The following is a 15,535-nucleotide window of genomic DNA, read 5'->3' as shown; positions in this document are numbered from 1 at the left end:
TCCTATGACAGACCACGGTCCTGATGCATCCAATATCATCAGGTCTTTTGTAGGAAGAGACTTTTAGTCATGGTTGGGAGCAACTCCCAAGCATAAGGCATAGCATAGAAGAAAGATTGAAGGTTCTCAGACATTCTGGTTTTGGACACTGACAGAGTGGCATGTAAGCTATGGTATGAAGGAATGAGATGGACAGATTCCCTGAAGTGGGAAACGTCTACCCAATCAGTCTCGGGGCTACAAAGGGCATGAAGCCTGGGACTATAATTAGTAGCAGCTGCTGTGGCAGACCAGAAGTGGCATTGATTGGCTCAGAAAAACAGCCATGAAATTAAAACCCCATCCTAGACCAGAGGAAAGTGTGACTGCATGGAGGTGCAGTGACCGCCCAAGCCACCTGAGAGGACAGGTGGTGGAAAGGAATCAACTTACCAGAGGTGAGGCTTGTGGTGGTAGAGCATCCTGGAAGGTCCAGCGAAGATCACACCGGTGAGTGAGCCCTCTTGGGCCAGTAACCTGGAGCAGGAAAGGAATCGAGGAGTAAACTAACAGTCAGTTATGCATGGGTGCAGCTTCCCTGGGAAGAGAGCAGTTAATGCTCAGTAGCATTCGTCAAGGACTGAGTTATCTGATGGATTGTGCTATTGTGTACATAGCCCTTTTGAATCACTGGGCTCAACCCTGAACTGATGGACTTGAGGACCCTGGGGGGAAAAAAACTCTCTGGGTGTGACCACTAAGCCAATTTGCCACCCACCAGACCATGTAACATCTAAGACACAGCCTCTTAATTTATTTATGAGAATAGGATAAGATACTGTATCGAAGGCCTTGTTAAAGTCCAAGAAAACCACTTCCATCTCTACTCCTGCGTCTAAGCATTTCGTGACCCTGTCATAAAACAAAACCAGATTGGTCAGGCATGATGTACCTGCTACAAATCCATGCTGATTTCCCTGCTGCATTATTTTTCCTGTTGGACTCCCACAAATATGATCCTTTATAATCTTTTCAAAGACCTTTCCAAGGATGGAGGTGAGACTGACTGGCCTATAATTACTCAGATCCTCCTTCCTCTCCTTCTTGAAAATAGGGACCATATTGGCCGTGTCAGTGGTTTGCTATGACACCAGCCAATTCCTTCAGTACCCTCAGATGCAGCTCATCTGAGCCTGCTGACTTGAACACATCCAGTCCATCCAAATGACTCTGCACTAAGTCAGTGTTGACAGTTGGTAGGCTGGTGTCCTTCTGCCCGTCTAAGAAGCCATTAGAAGACTTATCTTGAGTCCTGTTCAGGAACACTGAGGCAAAAAACTCATTGAATAGCTCAGCCTTGTCCCCCCTCTCTATCACTAATTGCTTCTCCTTGTTCAGTAGGGGTCCTATGCTGCCCAGCACCTTCCTTTTACTCCCTATATACCTAAAAAAAGTCTTTTTGTTGACTTTAATTTGTGTTGCCAGCTTCAGCTCTGTAGTTCCTTTGGCCTTTCTAACTGCCTCCCTGCAAGTGTGGGCCAAGTAGCTGTACTCTTCCTTGGTAGCTTCCCCCTGCTTTCACTATCTATATGCCTTCTTTTTTGCCCTTAGGATCCCCTGGATTTACCTGTTTAGCCAAGGAAGTTTTTTGGCTCCTTTTCCCTCGTACTGGGATAGTCTCCCTCTGTGCCTGAAGAATTGCTTCCTTTAGGAACAACCACCCTTCCTGTCTCACCAATACTCTTCTCCTGCAGTGCATCATTGAATAGACTCCTAAGCACACTGAAGTTAGCCTTCCTAAAGTCAAGCACTTCCACCCTACTAGTTTATCTTATCCACCCTAGGTCATATGGTGAATTTGATTGGTGGTCACTGTCCCCAAGGTGACCACAAATCTGCAGCTCCCTTACCAGGTCCTCCCCCATGGCCAACACCAAGTCCAGTAAGGCATTCCTCCTAGTGGGACATTGTACCTCCTGTGTTAGGTGAAGGTCCTGCATGCAGGTTAAAAACCTATGTGAAAGGTTGGAATTGGCTGACTGCTCCTCCCAGCAGATGTCAGGGTAATTTAGGTTCCCCATGACAACCATGTCCCTAGACTGTACAGCCTCTGAGAACTGCCTCAAGAATTCCAAATCTAGCTTTTCCTCTTGGTGTGGTGGTCTGTAGCAGACCCCCACCACCAAGTCCCTTTCCCCACAACCTCCATGTATCGTAACCCACAATGCCTCAACTTTTTCTTCTCTGATCCCATTTTGATTAGGGTAGATGTATAATGCTCCTTTACATAGAGAGCAACCCCACCCCAAGTTGGGCGGATCAGAATCAATTGAAGTTCAACATTGAGAAATGTAAAGTGCTCCACCTGGGGACAAAAAAACCCCCTACACACCTACAGGCTTGACAATACCAAACTTACCAGCACCATGAATGAAAGGGACCTGGGGTTAATAATAGACCACAGCATGAATATGAGCCGGCAGCACAATACTGTAGCCAACAGGGCAAATAATACCCTGGCATGCATGAATTGATGCATATCCAGCAAAAGTAGGGAAGTGATTCTTCCACTCTACTTGGCACTGGTGAGAATGCAGCTGGAGTACTGCGTCCAGTTTTGGACACCACACTTCAACAAGGACGTGGTAAAGCTCAAGAGAGTCCAGAGAAGGGCCACCTGTATGATCAAAGATTTGCATGGCAAGCCATACAAGGAAAGACTGAAGGGCCTGGGACTCTTCAGCCTGAAAAAGAGAAGGCTGAGAGGGGACTTGATAGTGGCTTACTGCTACATCAGGGGTGTACATCAAGGGCTCAGTGAGCAACTGTTCACCAGGGCAACCTTGGGGAAAACCAGGAGTAATAGCCACGAAGTCCTGAAAGACTGTTTCAGGCTCAATATTAGGAAAAACTTCTTCACAGTCAGGGTGTCCAGACTGTGGAATAGGCTCCCTCCAGAGCCTATTCCTACTTTGGAAATCTTCAAGAGGAGACCTTGCTGGAGTCACCTGACTCCCAGTTAGCTTTCCTGCCTGGTCCAGGGGGGCTGGACCTGATTAATCTCCCAAGGTCCCTTCCAGCCTCACAATCTATGAACCTGCTAGGCAGGGTGGGGGGAGGTACAGTGGCACACAGTAGATCTTGGGTTGCTTTTAAATGCCAAAGGAGATCTCCTGCTTAAAAGGCTGGAGACCACTGCTATAGACCAAATACTCCAAAAGGTTATGTTATCTCTCCAATTTTAGTGGATTCCAGTATTTAGCATAACAATAATAATATGCACTTTGTGATGGTGCCTGAAGCACCCTGCCATGGGAATGATGAGAGAGAAACAAAAGGAAAAAAACTTACCTCAAGGAGCAGGAGAAGCCACGGCAAACCCAGATACAGAAAGTGCCACGCTCAAAACGACCAGAGGAGTCGGCTGGGGCTGCGGCAGATCAAAGGCTGCCACAGCAAACCCAGCCACTGGGGTTTGAACCCGGGAAGAGGAAAATGGCACGGGAGAAAATAAAAGAGACCACGCTGGAGAGGAACAGCTGGGTCAGATGGGCAGCAAATAGGAGGCTGCCACAGTGGACCCAGCTGGGAAAAGAAAGAAAGATTTAAGGGATGCTGAGGGAGTATCCAGGGTTCAGAGGAAACAAGAGAACAGAGAAGAGGAGATCCGAGAGCAGGCGAGGGGAGAAGACTGACCCCAGAGCCAAAGGGAGAGCTCCAGCTTTGCAACTTACCTGGCAAGACCCAGTGAGGAATGTGATCCAATGGAGAGACTCAATCAGCCAGTGAATCCAGTACCAGTGGGTGAAGGGAACCACTCCGGTGACCTAGGGGAAGAAGAAAGCATAGGCAGAATTACTCCCTGAAGAGGTGGAGAAGAAGAGAGAGTTGGCCCCAGTTACAGGAGGGCAATGGGGGAACCAGAAGAGAGGGAGGTAGCTGTCTTGGGACTCATGTGGGGAAGAACGGCGCAAGCAGTCACTTAACCATGGACCCCAGCTGAGGGTCCTTCCAATGAGGGTAGGAACATTGGTCTCAGAAGCACATAACAGCGCCCAGAGCACCAGGTGTGGTGAGGGCAGGGGATGGGGATGGTGGAGCCCTGCGAAGAGCCACCAACATCCTGAGCGTATGACCATTCTCAGTTGTCTCCCAGGAGTGTCTAGACATATCTCCCATAACATCAAAGGCATGGCAGGCAATCTTTCCGATGATGAGGCACTACTATTTCAGTCGGGAGGTGACATGGCTGTGGGTGGCATGACATCCACCCCTTAAACACTTCTATAGAGTTTTCTAGCTGAATACTACTCCAGCCACATTACAGACATTATTGAATAAATTCTCACAACACCCATGTGAAAAAGGGAAAATTAGTCTTATGTTACAAATGGGAATCTCTGGGCAAAACAAGTTTACAATAGATATTTAATTACAACCTACAGTCTCATTACTATCTTATCTAGATAGTTTTCTAGGCATGCCCTTGGGCTGACATTTACTTTAGAAGTCCCAGGTAGTTTGCTGGCTGACCTTAGCTACAAGGAAAACAAATAACATTCAGGTCTACTTCATCCCCAGGCAAGGTAAGGACTCAATCCGGCTATCATTGAATTGAACACCAAAACTCCTACTGACTTTATGTGAGCAGGCTTATACTGCAGAATATAATGTGGTCATCTGGTAGTACTTCTCAGAATCTGTATGTCACATCGGCTATAGTCAGTAGTCATGTAGGCTTTATTCATAAATTAATTTCATGATCTTATTGTATTGCTGATGTTCTAGCCATAGTGCTGCATAACAAAATTTTAGGAACTGCAAAAGTTAATGGAAATGTATTTCCCAGGCTATAAGTTGGGCTGTGCAAATGATATCTATCAACATCAATTCAAATTGTTTCATCAAAATGAGGAAACAGCAGTTTTGGAACTTAACCTTTCTTTAAGTATTATTTCCTGCTTTTTCTCCTGCTTGCTTGACCCATTATATCAGAAGATGTGTCTTTACATTAATTCATCCAGGTCCACTGACTTGATTAGCAAATACACCATCAGATTATTTTAAACTGACTAATCGTATTCAGTTGCAGGATTTGCAGTATATAGAATACAAACCCAGAAGGTGGCATGGGGAGCCCAGTTTAACACCTTGGTACTGTGCAGCATAGATGTACTACTGCTTGCAAGAGGTTGCAAAGCATTTATCTGGGAAGTAAAGATTTGGGTGATTCTTACTCAATCCTATTACAACAGCAGCAGCAATCATTTAAAGTTAATGAATCTAACCAGACTGAAAAGCAATATATGACATTTGAAGTGTCATAGGCACATTGTAGGGTTGTTGGTTCTAGCCATGGGTCTAAGGACTTAGGCAAAGAACAATTTTTTCAGCTATTCAGTTGGTCTAATAAAAGGTATCACATTTACCCAAAGAATCTCATCTGCCATAGGCACATTGTTGAAGGCAATGTGTGAAGTAATTGCACCACCTAGAGACTGTATATAGAATAACCATCAGGCAAATCCTGTGCTCTTTTAATGTCTTGGTTATTTTAGTTACTTCATAAAAGCAGTAGAGGCTAAGTACTGGCTTCTGTTGGTTGCTGATAACCTGAGATAAGACAGAGTTTAAATGGCCGCAAACCATCAGTTTTGGACCAAAAGTAGAATGAAGGATCCCAGAACTCTGGACTTAGGATATGTCTAGACCCACAATGCTATCTCATGACCCAGTTTCTGGATCCAGGATCAAAACTTGGAAAGAACCAGTTCTGTTTCCAGAGTTTGAAGAGGAGTTTAACTCTCCCACTTGACTCAAATTCTGAGTCCTGGATCTCTTTCTGCTCTCCCTCCCTATCACTGCCTACTAGGAGCAAAACCATTGACTGTTTAAAGCTATTTAAAATAGCTTTAATAGCAAAAAGAGATCTAATTCACATAACCTTGCTCCTGTTTCATTAAGGTGTAATCACTCCACACTCTTCTGCCCAAGTTGAAGTCTTCTAGTACCACAGGACACAGTGACTTCTCCTGAGACACGGTGAGTGTGGAAGCTGGGGCACAGCAGGGCTGGGCACAATGCCTCTGCCCCACTGCTTGCCATAGCCCTGAAGTGCCTGGCAGCTGCGATGCCTCCCACCACCACCTGGACTACCTTCCTGCTCCTGCCTGGCAGAGTGAGTGCTGTAGCCCCGGAACACACAGTGGCTACAGTGCTTCCTGCTGCCTGGACTGCCTTGCTGCTCCCACTGGGCAAAGTGAGCTACAGTCTGAGCAGTGGTGGAAAGCACCGTGGCTGCCAGGCACTCCAGGGCTGTGGCATTCACTCTGCCCTGTGTGACCAGTGAGACAGTCCAGGTGGCAAAAGGCACTGTGGCTGCTGGGTGCTCTGGGGCTCCAGCGCTCACTTTGCCCTGTATGAGCAGTGAGGCAGTCCACGTGGCAGCAGACACCATGGCCATGGGGTGCTCCAGAGCTGTGGCACTCACTCTGACCAGCAAGAGTAGCAAGCTGGTCCTGCCCCTGCTCACCAAGCCTCTAGCGGCAAGTCACAGTTGTGCAGGTGAAGGACCGTCAGAGGTGGTGTTTCACCTTAAGGTGCAACTGCTCCACTAAGCCAAACAACACTAAGCTGATTAGCATTTGTGTGGCTTACAGCACAAGGTGTAACAAGGCCCTCAAATTCTAGCTGTGTCTCCACTCTATCTAGACTGTGGCCAAATCCTACTGTTCCTTTCTTCCTAACATCCAGACCACTTGGGAGGGTGCATGAAGAACTGGCTGATCATGTGGCTCTCCTTTGTTTGCAACTAATTCTCACTAGCTTCCAGGCTCTTACTTTTAGTGAAGCAACTAGAAAAGGAGAAAGAGCAAGCTTGGATACCTCTACTAGGTTTCACAGCCCTGAAAGAACAGGAAGAGAGGAAACGGCAACCATTTTCAGTGTTTGGAGCTAAGAGTGGAGAGGACACTATTAGCTATCTCTGGAAAAGGAGAATCCTGTGAAAGCAATAACCGTAACATGGGCGACTGGTGCCTCCTGAGTCAGGCGGGGCACTTGTCCCCCCAGCGGTGAGTCAGCAATGGGGGGGTCCCCCCACAGGCAAAAGCACTGACCGAGGGGGTCCCCCCACAGCCAATCTGGGTCGGTGCTATCAGCAGCAGGGGAACTCCCCCACCCCCCCCCCGTCAGCATGATCGGCCATGGGAGGACCATGGGGATTGCTTCTCCTGATGCCCTCACTCCCCAGCCGGTGCTCTCAGGGGGGGCACCAGCACTCTCACCTGCCCCCGTGCCCGTCACCTAAGCAGGGAATGCTGCCTGTCAGGGGGTGCACGTGCACCCCCTACATGTCACCACTGATTGTAGAAGCCAAAGGGATGATGCCCAATTATGGATGGTAGGGCTGGTGGTTTCCAAACCAAATCATTAGGTCTTCAGCCTGAGCAAAAGTTTTTCTATGAATATATGTTCTGCATAATGAATGAGTTAAAAAAAACTCATTATAACAGCCCATAGTAATTGCTCAGGCCCTTTGAAAATGAAGATTCATTACTATCGCAATGATCCTTAACATTCATATGCTTTTCAAAGTGGTATTACAATATCAACTCAGTGGGTGCATCTACACGAGATGCTACATCACTATAGCGATGAGCTACGTTACTGTAGCTCATTGGTACGGCAACATAGCATTGCCGGGCATGGACTGTGATGCCGATGCTACTGCACAGTAGCAACTTGCTGCTATGCAATAGGTGCTAAAAATAGCCGTGTAGTGTTGGGACTGTGCAGTAACACTGGTTACTACGCAGTTGTTTTCTACTTGCAGAATAAATGACTGAGCAGTAAAAACTGCACAGTCTAGTGCGCATGTAGATGCGCCCACTAATAATTCCATTTTTAATTGCTTCAACAGCTGTGAAGCAGGTAGGTATTACTTTTTACTAGCTTACAGGGAGGGAGACTAAGATGCAGGATGGAAAGTGACTTATTAAAAATAAGTAGCCATCTAGTTTCAGTATCGTTATTATTTAAGACTGATGGGAGATCATGATTTCTAGGTTCTTTTCCTACTTCTGTCAGTTATGTTTCATTTGGTCTATCTGTTGTACACAATTTTCCTGCCCAACAAGGTATTGTAAGTTTCCATCAGTTAATGGTTGCCAAGTTGTTTTTGAAATCCTAGGATGAAATCTTGATGCAGCAGATATACCTATTCTTAACATTAAGAATATAAATTTATGCAGAGAACTAAACAAAGAATAGAGAACTTTACCTAGCAGTGATCAAAAGCAGAAGGAAGTGGCCATGGGACTTTACAGAGTTGCTCACTTTAATGAGCTACAGTAATTCTGGGAGTTGGACTTCTGACTGGGTCTGGAAACACCCCAGAAGCCCTCTCTAAAATATATTTCAATGTCTGACTTTTAAGCAAGAAAAACCCCCCTTAAAATCTAAGTTCTGTCCCACAACCTCTATGGAATCATTCTGGATTTTCTATTTTATTTTATTCAACATTGTCCGTAGCAGGCCTTGCTACTGTAGCATGTGAACACCTTCCAGTAAGGTATTCAGCAGGGTGACTAAAATCGCTCTCCTGTCACTTGCTCTCTCATTTCTGCCTACAGGGAGAAGCATGTGCATGGGAATACTGTGTTATGGTAGATTTTATGTTTGTCTGCTAATGTGTTTTTAAAGATGCACATCTTGCTTGTATTAATATTAGAAAAAGCAAGGTAAAAAAAGTGTGCCTTTCTTTGAAGTGGAAAATGATGAGGTTTGTGAGGGTTCTGTGTTCCTAGGAGAATCAGTGGTCTCAGGCTAGGACACATGACACACTAAGTACAGATGAAACTTGCTGTGGTTTTGCCCACTGATTATAAATTACACCAGTGTCCAGAGAGGACAGATGACTAACTCTTCAAAAATAGCTTCCATAGTAGGTACTATTACAGCAATTTGTCACTAGATGGCAGGGGAATCAAAAATAGTCCGGTTATGAGGATCAAATGAACAAATAGACAACACCTACATCAGGTGGTGTAACTTAGACCAATGCAGCTTTACATCTGATTTTTCCAACAGATTTTAATAAGTTACACCAGGAGTGGCCAATCGAGCTAGGGCCAGAAGTTATACATAAACTAGTTTAAGTCTTCAGAAACTTTAGTGTCTTTAGTTTAAACTTTAGTTTAAACCTGTAACAGAACAGAAGATCGGTACACATAAACTAGTTTCAAAATGGCTGAAACTACCTGGTTTAAGATGAACCTGGTTGAATGAACCTGGGACCCCAGCACTGAGAACGTCCTGCATGCCTGCCATGTCTCTCGCCGCTACGCCAAGCTCATGCGCTGCCTCATGGTGTCCGACACCATCCGTTGGTCCTGTGACATCTACGTGGAACACATCACGGGCCACCGCCAGTACACTGACCCCACCAGATGAACCGCCGCCGGACCGGACCCAGAGGGGACCACCTGAACCCCACCTCTACACCAGATGGACCTTCACTTCGAGAGGATTCTTCAACAATGGATGACCCTGCTCCACCCGAAGAGGACCCCCGTGATGAGATGCTACAGACTTTACTGATTCAGGTCAAACTGGCTTATGAAACTTCTGTCCCAGACCCCTTCCTGGTTCAAGTTAAATCCTTCAGGATTCCAGCATCGGCTGTGTGTTCACTTCCTCTTCCTGCTGCCCCTGAGGTCTCTGGGATTTGCAATCCCAACCCACAGCAGCAGGACTCTGTAGGGTTGCTCATCACTTTCTCTTCCTGTTTCCAGGTGCCTCTACAGGGTTATTCCCTTCTGTTCAATACATGCTTACTTCAGAGAAAAGTGTTCAAGCTTTTATGAATTCAATGCCACTACCTTTTCCCCCACCCACGCCCTCTTCCCCCCAGCAGATCCTCCAGCTAGCTCTGGGCTGGGGCTTGGCCACACCCCTTCTTATAGAGCAGAGAAGCAGGGGGAAAGAATTGGAGCTGGGAAGTATGTTCTAGTTCCCCATGGCTTCTGGCTTGAGCCACTGAAGGCATGTGCCTGCATTTCCTGAATCAAAAGTGAATGTCTATTCACTTGCAAATCAGTTCAGTCTTTGCAGGTTAGAGTAACCTGCAAAAACTGAATTGATTTTGCCTTGGGCTTTTTGACTGTCTGTACTTGGCCTCAGTGGCACAGGTGCCATAATGACCAGGTAACCCTTGCCATAAGTAGCACTGGCAGCCTCTGTGACTGGTACGCAGCAGACTGGGGAGGACACAGGCAGCACAGTGTCAGAAAGGGCAGAACAAAAAGCAGAACATCCAGCTGAAATAACTGCCCATTCCTGAACAAAAAGAAACAATGCAGGAGATAGAAAGCTAGTTTAAAAGGAAGATATGAGAGAGTGTTCTTAGCACAAGCAACCTAGATGAGCAAAAATAAAGAGTGGTCCTGATACTTTTTGCCTAGGAGAGCAGATGGCAAAAGGAAAGCTAATGGCAGTGCAGGAAGAAAGTTGTACCTGAGTGGAAAAGCAGGAGAAAGTGTTTTAGGAAACAAGAAGATTTCATGAAGAACTCTATCAAGAGAAGGAAGTAGACAGGAAAAAGATGAAGGTTTTGCAGGAAGAGACTGAAGAGAAAGTAGAGGTGGAGGAAACAAAGAAGATGGAAGAAAAGATAAGCTTAGAGAAAGTGGAGGAGTGCTTAAAAACCTTTAAAAGTGGGAAATTGCCAGGATCAGATGGGCTACCTATGTAATTTTATGAAGTTTTGGCATGGGTAGAAAGGGATATAGCAGAAGTTTTCAAGGAAATAGTGGAAACAGGAGAGGTAGGGAAAGATTTTATAAGAGGCACTGTGATCTTAATCTTCAAGAAAGGGGAGAAGGAACTCCTGAAAAACTGGAGGCTGATTACACTCCTTAATATGGACTATAAGTTAATGGCCAAGGTGCTGGCTTTGAGGATGAGAAAAAACCTCCAGGAGATAATACCTGAAGACCAAATATGTCCAGTACCAGGTAGAAGGATCTCCAGAGCAGTCAGAGTGATCAGAGATGCACTGTCCCGTGTGGAAGAGAGAAAAACAAACACAGTTATAGCAAACCTAGATTTACAAAAAGCATATGACCAAGTGGATCATGGATTCAAGGTGCTAGGGAAAAATGGGCTTCCCAGAGAAATGTATATATTGGATAAGGTTATTGTACAGAGATACGGAGAGTCAAGTCCAAAGTAATGGCCATCTAAATGGGGCTTTTAAAATCCATACAGGAGTAAGACAAGGGTGCCTCCTGTCACCACTACTATTTGTGTGTGGCATGGGATTGTTGGCAGAAAGAATAAGAAAAGGCAAGGTCATAAGTGGAGTAAAGATACTGGAAAGGGGTGAGGTAAATGCATATTATATATGGATGATATAAGCATAGCATTTGGAGAGAGACTTTTGATGGAAAGGGTGCTAAAGCATACATCAGAGCATGGACAAACAACAGGGGCTAAACTAAATAGATTAAAAAGCACCACAATGGGAGCAGGGAACTGAAAGGACCTGGAGAACTTGGCCCTTCAAATGAGAGAGAGAGGCCTTCCATCCTCATTACACAAGGATAGAAGGATTTGTGCAGAGGTATAAAATAGTGAAGGCAGGGCTGGAGGTTGTGAAGGATCATAAGAAATTGATGAAAGCAGTAAGGGAGAGAGACAGGAGGGCACCAGTGGGAAACTTCACAGAAGGACTAGTGAAGAAAGTGTGGGGAGAGGTGATGGGTACACAACTAAAAAGGGAACATACTGACCTAGCAAGGATGGCTGTAATAAATATTTTGCCCATGAGAGAAGTGTAACACAGAGGGGCCTCAAGACGCTCATCAAGGTACCCAAGGGAGAGGTGTGGGGAAGAAGAAATAGTGGGACATGAATTTTGGGAATGTACATGTGCGAAGCGGGTGTGGGAAAGGATCCTCTGCTTTCTTAGTGCCACTAGAATAAATCTGTTAGCAAGGGAATACATATGGTACTAGATATACTCATACCAAAGAGACCAAAGGAAAAGTTATTGAGGACTTTATTAGCATTTGTTAAAACTAGTTTATGGAAAGTAAGAAAGCTTTGGGTGTTTAAGGGGTTGGCTTACTAAAAGAGAGTGCCTGAAGCTGGGGCTGCATGAACTGAAATACTACCTCGACTGGGACAAGGAAGAGATTGAAGAAGAGGCAGAGAACAAGTGGAGGAAAAAGGACTAGATGCATCTTGTTTCACTGAACCAACAGAAAGGACTGATGGGAGGAGTGGAGAGTTTCTGGTGGTTACTGAGGTAACAGTTTTTCATGGTGTTTTGTATGAAGACAGAGTCTGTAAGTTTTTTGTGGGAAGTTGATGTATCTTGTTCAAGGGATTAACATATGTAGTTGTATGCTTTTGGATATGTAGTTGTTTTTGTGGTATGAAGTTTTAGTAAAACAAGGATACTCAATCTGTGAAGCTTTGTTAATATAGGGTGCTAAGTGTCTTTTAAATAAAATTTGTAAGTAAAAAAAATAAAAATGTTTGTACTACATATAAGTAGGTACCAAAATGCTGCTCAAAAGTGCTATGCTAAATCTTGAAGCAGCTTCAAAAAGAAAAATATCATACATCAATTCTAGATGAACCAAGTGCCTGGGTACTATATGCAAATAACTTTGAAATTAAATATGACTGCAAAAATTGTTTTCTAATTTGCTCAGGAAGAGAAGGGCCTGACCATAAGGATAGGAGGATGGGGCTGCCAGGGGAAAAAGTTGAGGGGAAGCAGAGAGCAAAGGGGCTATTTGATTCCCCCCCTTCCCCTGAGTTATTTCCCCTGTTGTAATAGTAGAAAGGGTACAAATTGAAGGCAAACCTCCAATAATTAAATTCTATACCTGGAATATTATAACACATTTATAAATTTTCTACCTATAAACTCCAACTATTAGGAGGACATCTTATAATCAGGGTTGTCTTTTATTTGAGTATATACAGTAGTCTGTACAGGTAAAAGCCCTAGTGTCAATTCAATTAAAATTATGTAACAGTGCACTCTGACTCCATTATAGAAGTGTCTTATACTCTTCTGCACACAAACAAGTTAAATTGGTGTGTATCTGTGTGGGCCATGATACTTTACCAGCACAACTATGGCAGCATAAGCCTCACTGTAGATTATACTAAAAGAATAAAAGCACTTTAACTCTGAGAGAACTTATTTTACCTGCCAAAATACAGAGGAGCAACATGCCAACAAAATTACTTTTATACCAGTATAAGTTCTGCCAATACTAGAAAGTATAGCCTTAAATCAGTAAACTTAGAAGCAAGACCATAAAATTGATTTCAACATAATATACCTTTGCTAGCTGGCAGCAATGGAAAAAAATATTTTTAAGCTCCTGGAAACCATTCTTGAGACAATGATTTATAAAGTACTGATGGCCTTATTTAAAAAAAACATGTTAATTACTGAGATACTACAGTGACCAGTACCATATCACAATGTACATTCACGAAGAGAAAGACAGATATACTTGTTTAATGGCTAAGCAGACAGGCATTTGCCCAATAAACTTATTGCTATCTAACCAAGCAAAGGAGAGTAGACAAGCTATAAAAAGCACATGAAAGTGTGGTACTATCTTATGTCTTACTAGTTTTTACCAGTATGTGGGTTTTTTTAACTCTTCTTAGCGCTTCTTTTAAGAGAAGACTAGGGTCTGAAGGCCATTCACAAGAAGTACTTTTACCTAGATCTTTGAAGGAGAGACGGAAGACACAAACTGGATTGGGGAGCACAGGCTTTGGCCTTTTCAAAGTTATCAACAGATCAGAACATGTTGCAGTCCGCTTCTTCATTCATAACCTTCTAAGATAGCTGAATTGTTCCAGAGAGGCACAACTAACCAGGGCAAGGAAGAACAGGAGTGATTAAAGATACACAAGGGCCCTGCCACACATTTAAAGTAAAGCTGGATAGAAACCAGATATAGGGTTGTTACACATTTTTTCCAGAACTAACTTTGTATCTAGGTGGCTTTGATACCTTGATAGTCATTTTTATGGTGTGATAATTACTTCTCACCTGTGGCTGGTCTAATTATATTGCACAGTTACCCAGTTAATTGTGTGATAATTGATCTGCACCTATTGCATGATTTGCACAATTAACAGTTAATTGCATAAAATATGCACTATCTGGCCTTAGGGCCAGATTCTCTTCTACCTAATAAGTATATAAAGCAGGTACACAGGTAGTACAAAAGGTGGGTAGATACTACTCCTTCTCACTACTTTTTATCACTCAACTTGAGGACAAGGTGATGGTATATTACAGAAGGAGATGCATTAATGAATGTTCAGGACTTGAATAGGGTATAATAGAATTGCAGCTATGTGTATTAGCCCACTCAGATGCCTAATGGGTTGGAACAGAATGGCTGTTTGTGGTCTCAATCAAGCATGCTCAGCTTCTCATCTCCTAGGCCAGGGATTGGCAACCCTCGGCACATGTGCCAATTAGTGGCACATAAAGACATTTTCCCCAGCACACCAGAAGATGTGCAAGGAAATTGTTTTTAAAAAAAAACTGGAGGGAAGCTGCAGGGGGGCAGGGCCAGAGTCCAGGGAGGCTCTGTGCTGGAGACTCCCAATGAGTGGGCGAGCCCTGGGCCTGGGGCTCAGGCAGATGGACGCCCTGTCCTACCTGGTTGGGAGCAGCACCAGGGTGCCGGGGCCGGGTGCTCAGGGCAGGGTCTGGCACTGGCACAAAGTCTGGCTGGGGTGTGTCCTCATCGGGTCAGACTTTTGTCCTGTTGCCCAGCAGCCTGGCCACATATGTGTGTACGTGTCTGTGGGCATCTGTGTGTCTGGTTCTGTGTGTGCACATGTAGTATATGAAGTTTTATTTATTATGCCAGGTTTAGAATTTTTAGAAAAACCTGGTATTTACTGTAAAAAAAAGAAAAAAAGAAAAAAAAGGAGCATTGATGATTATTAACTACGTTAATATGCAGTGCATCCTGGCATGCATCTCCACTCTGGTTTTGTTTTCCTGGTATACTGGCACTCTGGCACCTTACAAGGTAGACATTGTGGGTTTTTTGACACTCCAGCCAAAAACATTGCCTACCCCTGTCCTAGGGAAAGTGAAAATAAGACAAAAAATCTAGTCACCTTCAGAGTCTGCTGCAAGGCCTTCATATGATATAGAAACAAAGTAAGCACAAACATGAAAAGAGCAAAACAAAATTCTTGACAGAGCTCCTGAAACCCAGGGGAGGTCAGCAGTGAAGTGTAGAATCCATTATAGGGACTGTTCAGTGCTTACCAATGCTGAGCCCCACAGGAAAACCTGAGAGAGGATGGCGTTTGTTTTTTAAAGGGATTTTAAAGAGAACTCATATCCTGGTCATGATGTTCAGTGCAAATGTCCTTTCCTGTCCATGTTCACTGGGGTTCTTCCCTTGATTGCCCACAGCAGCAGCATTGCACATAGAACAATGTCAGACTTCAGGGTGCATCCTATAAAGGAAGAAACTTTAAAAAG

At 44.4% G+C, this 15,535-nt stretch overlaps 1 long non-coding RNA gene across 1 annotated transcript in view; it reads right to left on the bottom strand.

Annotated features, from left to right (window-relative positions):
- Positions 1–262: 262 nt before the first annotated feature.
- Positions 263–15,535, bottom strand: part of LOC109281029 (uncharacterized) — a 59,816-nt gene continuing 44,543 nt past the window's right edge. The window contains exons 2-3 of the long non-coding RNA XR_002087537.2: positions 3,714–3,806; positions 263–516 (exon numbers count right to left, since the gene is read on the bottom strand). This is a non-coding gene — a long non-coding RNA (uncharacterized LOC109281029). The remainder of the gene's footprint in view (positions 517–3,713; positions 3,807–15,535) is intronic.

The sequence above is a fragment of the Alligator mississippiensis genome, chromosome 2, assembly GCF_030867095.1.
Source record: "Alligator mississippiensis isolate rAllMis1 chromosome 2, rAllMis1, whole genome shotgun sequence".
Taxonomy (NCBI): Eukaryota; Metazoa; Chordata; order Crocodylia; family Alligatoridae; genus Alligator; species Alligator mississippiensis.
Note: the sequence above shows the minus strand (reverse complement) of the source record. Positions and strands in the feature narration are given on the sequence as shown.